This window comes from Crinia signifera, chromosome 6, assembly GCF_055691185.1.
Source record: "Crinia signifera chromosome 6, ASM5569118v1, whole genome shotgun sequence".
Taxonomy (NCBI): Eukaryota; Metazoa; Chordata; class Amphibia; order Anura; family Myobatrachidae; genus Crinia; species Crinia signifera.
In genome coordinates this window covers 76,440,890-76,450,920 of record NC_139222.1, presented here as the reverse complement: position 1 = coordinate 76,450,920, position 10,031 = coordinate 76,440,890, and the positions used below count along the sequence as shown (strand labels likewise).

Sequence of the window (10,031 nt, the reverse complement as noted above, 5' to 3'; positions counted from 1 at the left end):
AACTCTGCACGGCCAAAAGCCGCACACCGTAGTTAACTATGGACAGCATTGTGTCCTTTCACATCTGATCGCCGGGTTGCAGCTGGATATCACCACTGGAAAGAACAGCTGCCGGGTTGTGGGCATCCTGTCCATTGTAAACTTTTGTGTACGGAACGGCTTTTGGCTGTGCAGAGTTTTGCCGTCCGGCGTCAGCCAGAGCATGTGAAATAGCCCTGTCTCTTCCCCTTTATCTTCCCTGACACCCTCTCTCTATGATTCTTTTTGCCTGTCTCTATCCCTTTCTCTCAATGGTACCCTCATCCATGTGGGGTGTGCCAGGCTCTGATCCTCACCGCTGCTGGACCCATGGTAGGCTTGCAAACAAAAATAGCCTGCTATAATGCTTCATCCCAAAAATGGTCTCTGCCCTGCATCCCCACTGTCGCTGTCCTGTGTGGAATAATGGGAATTTTGGCTTATTCCATATGGCATGATGGGAATTTTGACTCATTTCATGTGGCATCATGTGTAAGACGCACTAGTACTAGATATTATAAGGGGTTCTACTTGGGTTGCGTAATGTGTATAAATGGTATATGGTGTGGTACACTACACTTAAGTACATGCCCCTTTTGAGTGGCCACACCCCTTTTGCCCAGAGCGTGCACAGAACCGCAGCCTACATTTTCCATACCCCCCACTTCAAAATTTCCACTTCGACCACTATATATATATATATATATATATATATATATATATATATATACTGTAGTATCCCATTTAAATGCCTTTTTTTGTAATGTAAACACATCTAGTCTGCTAACCTTTCCGCATAACACAATGCATTTGTTGCAAACATGTAGAAAAACAGGGCCCTACCATACCCGAAAACTTAAGAAGGGAGTTAAAACTAGATGGGGTACTAACTTGTAATTCCACATTTGTGGTTTATATTGTGAAGTGTGGCTGCAATATGTCTTATGTTGGCAAGACTAAAAGAAACCTAAAAATTAGAATACAAGAACATCTGCGAAATATTAAAAGGAAAGTTCAGACACACAGCCTACCAAGGCACTTTGAACATAAACATAACTCCGATATTGGTACTTTCAAATTTTCAGTTTTAGAACACATCAAAGTGGACCCAAGAGGGGGTGATAGAGAAAAACAATTAACAAAGAGGGAATCATTTTGGATATTTTCTCTTGACACCCTAGCCCCAAGAGGCTTAAATGAAGCCATAGAAATTACACCCTTCTTGTAAAAAGGACCACGATATGACATGTTGCAGCCGGGCTAAAATTACAAATAATTATTGTCAAATATATGTAAATGTTCAATATGATCATTGTTCTTTATGCACAGATAAAATGTATTCTGTTTGTAAATTTACATTATCTACGATATACATCTAATTGTGATGTATTTGATCAACAATAGTCATGTTGAATTGGTATTCCCTTTATGCTAAAATTATGTGAAATCTGACCAACTATATGGCGAAGCATTAGTTTTATATTCACCTGATAACTTGAGGTTTGAAAATAGGATGTAATCTATAAAGGTTTTTTATGTGGAAATATCCATCTTCTCCTATATCGCCTGCTATTTGGAAGTAAAAGTACAGTCATATTAAAAAAAAAAAAAAAAAAAAAAAAATCATTTTTAGAATGTTTATGATGTTTAATTATTCTAATGTGTTAATTTGCTTAACAACTTTAGATACGACAACATGGAGGGCGACCTTTAAGAATTGAACTGGGCAGTATGCGTAAACTGTTGAAAGTAACATATATTGTAATTGTCGTACTTAATTGTGATGGATCAAATGACTAGGAGACTGTTAAATAAGGATCGATACCCTAAGGGATTAAGATATAGTCGAATGACAATTGATACTATATATTATACAGATGGACAAGTCTATAAAATGAATTCCCCAATATATAATTAACGCAATTAACATGTAACCAACATATAATTAATCAATGTCCCTATTAAATGCCTTTGTTTATTATGTTCATGATTATGATACCATTCCTAATATTAATCAATGTCCCTATTAAATGCCTTTGTTTATTATGTTCATGATTATGATACCATTCCTAATATTAGATTTAATGAATTATTATGTTATATTTATTTGTATATTACAAATGAAATTATGTAGGGTTATTCCTTTGGTTATACCTCATCCCTGTAAGAATAAATCAATTGACTGACCTTTATACTTGTAATACATTCTATAATTCTACTTATTTCCTTAAACATTTAGATTTCCCTAAATATGTAAATTCACCAATTAATTATTTAGTATGATGCGTTCCACATGAAGACAGGAAGAACACATTTTAATTGTATTAACCCCCCAATATGGCGGTGCGGTCCTACGGGATTTTAGTAATATATCAGCCATCTACAGCAAAGATGGCCGTGCGGTCCAACCGGTATTCAGGAGGACCGCACACTACCCACCACTCTCTCCCTATGAGGGAGGGGATCCCGTATTATACTTGATTATCGGGGATCATCGTATCCGGCCTCTAAGATGGCCGTGCGTTCCACCAGCAGCCTGCTTTTTTATTTAAGACCATCCCTAAAAATGGCCGTGAGTTCCACCGACGGACAGGCAGAACGCAGGCCGTATAACCACTTAAGAAAATCCCTCATTGGGAGTCTTAAGCCGCCACATTGGACCTGAAAAGTAATTGTCTATTGTGGATATTGACCACATTACGATTTATTGAATTCACACTTCGTTTACAGGGACCTTTATAAATTAGAACTTCCATATATATAGGAACATCCGGGAAAATGGCCGTGTGTTCCACCAGCGGACAGGTGGAATGCAAACCAAGCAATTAGCTCTTATTTTAACTATTTAAAAAGTTTTTTTGCACCAATGTTCACTTAAAAGGCTCTTATCCACTAGAATTAACTACATCACTAATTGATGGATTACTAGAATCCTCCTTCACATTATAATATAAAAAAAAAAAAAAAAAAAAAAAATTAATAAATAAATAAAACAAATAAAATAAAATAAATAAATAAAAAAAAAAAAAAAAAATCAAATAAAAAATAATAAAAAACCTTAAAAATAAAAAAGGTATTAATTAATAAAAAATTTTTACACACTGTTATTCTTTTCACACATTATAAAATCTATATAAACTAAATTAGAAACACACCACAGGAAGTGATGTCATGAACATTTCCCTATATATACCCACACTTGAGCTCACATACATCACTTGCTCTTTGGATGTTGGAGAGTACACAGGTTCAGGCTACACTAAGGTAAGAGGACTTTGGGATCCACTCTCCCATTAATAGGAATTTAATTTACTTGCCTTAATTATATAATTTACTATTATTATTATTTTTTGATTAGGGGAATTCTTTCTCCACCCCAAAAATTAGGAAGTGATTATTTATCACCTTTTTGGAGGTATGTACTCATTGCCATATATTTATATTTTTTTTTTATAAAAAATAATTATACCAATTGATTTATTTTTTCCAATTGACACTAATTGATAATTAATATACATGTTTAACTATAGGCCGAAAATTAAAACCATATACCAGCTTATTTACTTCCCCAATTGAAACCTGGGAGTAAACTAAGGGATCACACATTGAAGGTATGTACCCACCATAACATCGTACATCTTAATTGATCGACTAATTTACATCTTGGTTAATTGACTGACAATTAAGTGGGAAATTGATTAAAGTATCTACCTTTAGGTTTAAATTGAAGATTCCGCCTTTATTGGCCATCCTTGTCTACCTAATTTTCATTCACTGGCCTTTGAGCATCATGTCCCCATGAATATCCAGTAGTGTATGGGACCACTTTTTTCATAATTGGTATGTATAACTAATGGTATAATCTTTACGGTCACATTTAAAAAGCTAAACTGTCCACCTTTACTTATATACCTGTATACATATATAATCTCTAGGTCCAGTTCTATTTTAAAAAGAAAGAAAATAAGAAAAAGTTCTTTAATTAAGGATCAAAAAACAGGTACTCTTATCCTCTAAATAATTAATTGATCACAGAATAGCTTATAAATTAACAATATATATGCGATATAGTAATTAATGCACTTTATTTGCAGTAACTACTTTCAGTACACTTTGAAAATACAGTGTGAATAAAAATTATCCCTACTATTCTACAAGCTAAAAACAACTTTAATTCAATTAAGGTATGCCAAAGTATTTATTTATTCATAATTTGCATTCCTGACAAAGTTCTTATTGAAAATCTCAATGATTTAATAATTGTCAATGCCAACAGACTCCTAGTCATTTCTTCTTCTCTCATCCTCTTGTTCTGATTCCCTTCTGTTCGCCATCTCTGTCTTTTCCATTGTTGTTTAATCAAAAAAAGATTGTAAATTATTACTAATGTCTTTCCTATTTTATGTATTTACAATCATGCTCTATTTTTATAGATTCATACTATAAGTATCAATCCCCTGATGAAGTCTCATAAAGAGACGAAACGCGTCGGGTACTTGGTATGATCCTGATTCAAAGAGAATACTCCTTTTCCAAGAGCACTTGCATTTTATGTGTTTTATAAATAAATGTTTTATACTTAATGAGAAGTCTTGGATAATAATATTTTTTTTACATTGATTGGAAAGACATAACATATTATATTGTCTAATCACTGAAGGGCGCCTAAATAACACTATTGGGTTATATATATATATATATATATATATATATATATATATACTGTAGTATCCCATTTAAATGCCTTTTTTTGTAATGTAAACACATCTAGTCTGCTAACCTTTCCGCATAACACAAGGGACTCTATACACTCTGTTAATTTAGTTGCTCTTCTCTGAACCTTTTCAAGTTCCAAGATGTATTTTTCAAGAAGTGGTGCCCAGAGATGTACAGTGTATTCCAGATGTGGACATACCAACATTTTTTTTTGGTACTTGTTTCCTAGCACGGCGCCTGTGATTTTGATTGTATCCATCGGGTCCAAAAAAATTGCGGTGCGATTTTTACATCGGAACCAATGTAAAATGGTCCCTGAGACCCGATTTTACATTGGGCCCAATGTTAAATGCCCCCCAGACCCCAATTTTCATTGTATACCCACCCTGATGGGTCAAATGCCCCCCCCATTGTTAACGCCACCCCACGATGTACGCCAACCCGAAGCTTGGCGGCGGTACTCGTCCTCCGACCTTTTCATACCCCCACTATCCACATCGGCACGGAGTCGACTTTATATAGTGTGGCGAGCGCAGCGAGCCCGAAACTAGAGGGAGGAAGATTCCGGGGGAAATTTGCAGAAGAATTACTTCACAGAAAGAGTAATAGATAAGTGGAATAGCCTCCCATCAGAGGTGGTAGAGGCAAATACAGTAGTACAATTTAAACATGCTTGGGATAGGCATATTGATATCCTTACAAAGAAATAAGGATCAAATATGGTTTGAGGTAACATGACTAGATGGGCCAAGTGGTTCTTATCTGCCATCAAATTCAATGTTTCTATGTTTCTACGTTTAAGATTACACTATCTGTCCTAATGATGATCTTATAGTACTGTCACAAACCTGTAAAAAGAATGTGTAAATAACACACAAACCCATAAAAATATAAGTTTAAAAGACACCCCTTTTACACTTCAAATCACACATACTCCCCTGGTCCAGCACTGTCCTCTCTACCACTGCTCACTCTGCGGTGACAGTCGCAGAGACAGGAGCCCTGTGATGTCATCACTTTCGACAAGCCTTTATATTTCTATGTATACTGTACTACTAACTTGCAAACTCTTTCTGATTTTAAGGTCCCTCACATACAGTATCTGCAAGTGAATTTGACCTGGGGCAGGACTGGGACGAGATTCATGGTCCCATATCCTCTAGCTGCCTTTGTTTGCACATTTCCTTTATTATTTTCTTGTATGCTATTTTTGTGCTAATTGTATCACCTGATAAAGTCTTAAAAACAAACAGAAACTAAGTTTTATGTTCCTTTGTTGGGAAACAGATTAATGATGATTTATACTGTGTTCCACAGCTGGTTATTTACAGACCAAAGTGGCTATTAGTGCTACACGATAACAAATTCCTGGAGCACATTACTGATGGCAGGAGCACCAGTGCATATTATAGAGGGTGCATTCTTGCTGAACATATGCCATTACACACTTCAACATTATCACTGGATATGATCAGAATACAATTCTCTTGTATTGCATTTTGAATTACCATTTTCAATATATCATCTCTTCTAGGATAAAAATGGATTTTCTTCATTGAACCTTTAAACCACACAGAGTTGGCATCTTTCCCAGTTGTGAAAACCAAACTGGATGTCAACATTGTGTGCTGGGAATAATTGGAAATACATAGCCTCCATATTATTTTCCTGTTTACTGCAGCATTTTTAGATACAAGTTACAATAAAGAAATTCACATTTTTTTGGCTTATTCCTGTACTTAGATTATTTTCAATTTATAAACATAACAGATTTTGGAATTCAATTACCTAATTTCAATTGCCAACAATTTCACAGTGTTTCCCAACTGCAATCAGTACCAGATTAAGGTCCACATGGGCCTAGAGCTGAAATTTACTACTATTGTCTACAGCAGGCATGTTCAAACTATGGCCCTCCAGCTGTTGTGAAACTACAAGTCCCATCATGCCTTGCCACAGTTTTACTATTAGGGAATGCTAAAACTATGTCAAGGCATGTTGGGATGTGTAGTTTCACAACAGCTTGAGGGCCATAGTGTGGACATGCCTGGTCTACAGGAACATTGCATGCCAGAGATGCGTGGCACAAAAAAGAGGTGTGGTATCGCAAGAAAGAAGCATGGTAACACAATAGGACACCAATTCAAATTACGTCAGAGTAGCACAATGTTATTGTCAACAAAATTTGCTGCGTTATGTAATAAAAACTTTTAATAAATACATTACACCAGAGTACACAGAGTAGTGCCCCTTACTCACATTATGAGATACAGTAATGCCCCATATTCACAATACAGTAGGGCACCTTATGCACAAGGTCCACAAAATCAGTGCTGCTTATACATATATAAATGCCCAGGTGTGCTGCTGCTAGTTTTGTCATTAAGCTTTTGCTATGCAACCTGGACTGAATTCCTAATTATCTTGTGACCCTTTATTAGGGTTTCTGACCAGCTGCTCCCTGCTGGTGATATTTCCTGTTCCTGTTTGGTCCTCAGTGAAGGGAGCATGTGCTTGTCACTGTGAAGTCCTTTGATTTCTGTCTCCAGCCTGAGTTTCTAGCCGTGTGCCTGCAGTCAGGCTCCTGTCCTATATTCAAATGTGGGTTTACTCTGCACTCACCTTCTAACAATCTCCTATGTGGGTGCACAGAGGGTTGTGTTAATGAGGTCCTATATATGTACACAATGTGAGATGGCTCTATGGCAGTATGACAAATATAATTAACAGACAAAAGCATGTGTATGAATAAACATTATTTATTCATACACATGCTTTTCTCTGTTCATTATATTTGTCATACTGCCATAAAGCCATCTCACATTGTGCACATATATAGGGCCACATTAAAACAACCCTCTGTGCACCCACATAGAAGATTGTTAGAAGGTGAGCACAGAGTAAACCCACATTTGAATATAGCCCAATTCTGAGCTAGGACCGCTCAATACTCAGCAGCCCCTTCGCACAGAAGTCACTTGAGTGCTGGCAGAACCACCAATTAGGCTCCTTTCCTAGTCCATTTGCCCTATCAGCATCCTGAGATCTGTGTCCCTGCAGTTCCTGTCCTGTCTCCTGGTGCCGGTTTCTGGGTAACCTGACCCAAACTAGTATGGAGATACTGTAAGTGCCCTTGTTATCTAGGCATCAGTCCTTCTGTAGTGTGCAGGATTACTCTGTGTGGAGTTATATGGTATCTTTTTTGCACCTACACCTGCAAACAATTATTAATGCTGCTGGGGTAGCCGGTTCAGAGTTGTATCATCTTCCTGGACTATTGCATACATGGATCAAGTTTTCATGGTATTGTGTATTGTTTAACACCTTTATGCATTGTTGCATTTATGGTAGCTTGGCACTGCACCCTACTACACTTTCCTCCTAAGTGATCCATCCAGGGGTCACTAGTCGTTCACATGTATGTTGGACTGCTGGAGGATTTCCCCCTGTGGAGGACAGTTGTGCCACATTTTGTTTCCCATTTTGCGGGTTTTAGTTAGCTTTCCTCTTGTTTGCTCCAGAGGCGGTGGGTACCTTGTTTCCTGGCAAAGTCCTGGTGGCACCGGGGTTGGGGTGAACCTAATTTATCCCTTTGAACATGGCTATTATAGGTGAAATCTTAGCTCTGCAGGTGCCTATAACCTATGGAGGCATTAACAGAGTCCGGGTTGGGATTGTGGTCCGTCCTCACCTCTATGCTCCTGGTTATTGTCAGTTACTTTTGTCAGTTCTATGTCCCGTATTCAAGTTAGTTTGTCATTTATTTATCCTTATCATCCAGCAACTGCTCCAGGTACTTTCTATGCTATAGTTCCCTGTTCTATCCCTATAGAAAAGGGGTTAATCCCAACATGCGGTATCAGTGTCTAAACTATAACAATGGTCACAGTAGCAGTGTCGCTTCTACCAATAATAATTCCCATGGTAGAAGTGTTGCTTACACATAATATTGAGCAGGGTAGCAGTACAGCTTATACACATACTTAGTGCCCCAACCCCCACCCTACTTGCCTCCTGTGCCACTGATTTTTCCTTTATGCATCCACATTGGTTCTGTCTCCTCTCAGTGTGTTGCTGGTTCCTCTCCTTGTGGTCCCATTCCTGCCGCAGCCCAACACCATCTGAGGAGGACCACCCCCTATTAATACAGGAGCCATGGCTCACAGAGAGCAGAAAGCGCTGGCTGTACAAATAGTCCAATGGCTTGGCAAGGTGAGCTGGCGAAGGTGGAACCAAATACAACAGATGCAATGCAGTTCTTCCCCATGCTAGTGAATTTTAACCCCTCCCTACCATAGTTAACATTACAGACCTAGACAGCACACAAACACAAATCCACCACCATATATAGCAGTACACACTACTCAAAAATACTGTACACACTTGATACCACATATGCACACAGCCAAACAATACACACATACAGTACACACACATCCACCACTGCCATGCAGTATATATATATATACTGTATATATATATATATATATATATATATATATATATATATATATATATATATATATATATATATACAGTCCAACAGCTTTTTTCAAGAAGGGGCCTCACACGGAGATCCTATCAAAAAGTGCTTTATTGCAAGTGTTACAATTGTAACACTTGCAATAAAGCACCTTTTGAAAGGATCTTCGTGTGATGCCCCTGCTTGAAAAAAGCTGTTGGTTTGTGCATATTTGGGGAGACCACCCTGGGAAGGCACCGGAGCAGTATTGCTATTACACAGTTGGAATGCCGCGTTCCGTATCCTGATATATATATATATATATATATCACACACATTACCACATATACACACACCACCACATATATACTCACACAATACACACATAGTATACACAACACAGACACACACCCCACCACATATACACACTCACATACAGATCGTACACGAACACCACATATATACACAGCACACATTACACACACAACACATACCACCACATATATGCACACAATACACCTACAGTACATAGTGTTCATTCTAGCACCCGCTATCTTTGAAAATCCATGCAATTCCTCTTCCCTGCCTGGGGTGTCGCTGTCTTCTGTGGTGTTTTTAGCACAGGTCTGGTTTGCAAATCAGTGCCGATATACAGACTACACTGTGCTAGAACCACTACAGCAGACAGTGACAATCCAGGCAGGGAAGAGGAACTGCATGGGTTTTCAAAGATAGCGGGTGCTAGAATGAACACTACAGTACATACTGTACATAACACAAACACACACAAGCTCACACCCCACATGTATACAGAAATCACCGTGTGTATATACTC

General features: G+C 37.8%; 1 long non-coding RNA gene across 1 annotated transcript; it reads left to right on the top strand.

The window, feature by feature from the left end:
- Positions 1–3,774: 3,774 nt before the first annotated feature.
- On the top strand, positions 3,775–4,607 carry LOC146006984 (uncharacterized). Its single transcript, XR_014444163.1, has 2 exons — positions 3,775–4,202; positions 4,452–4,607. It is a non-coding gene; the product is annotated as an uncharacterized LOC146006984 (long non-coding RNA).
- Positions 4,608–10,031: the final 5,424 nt, after the last annotated feature.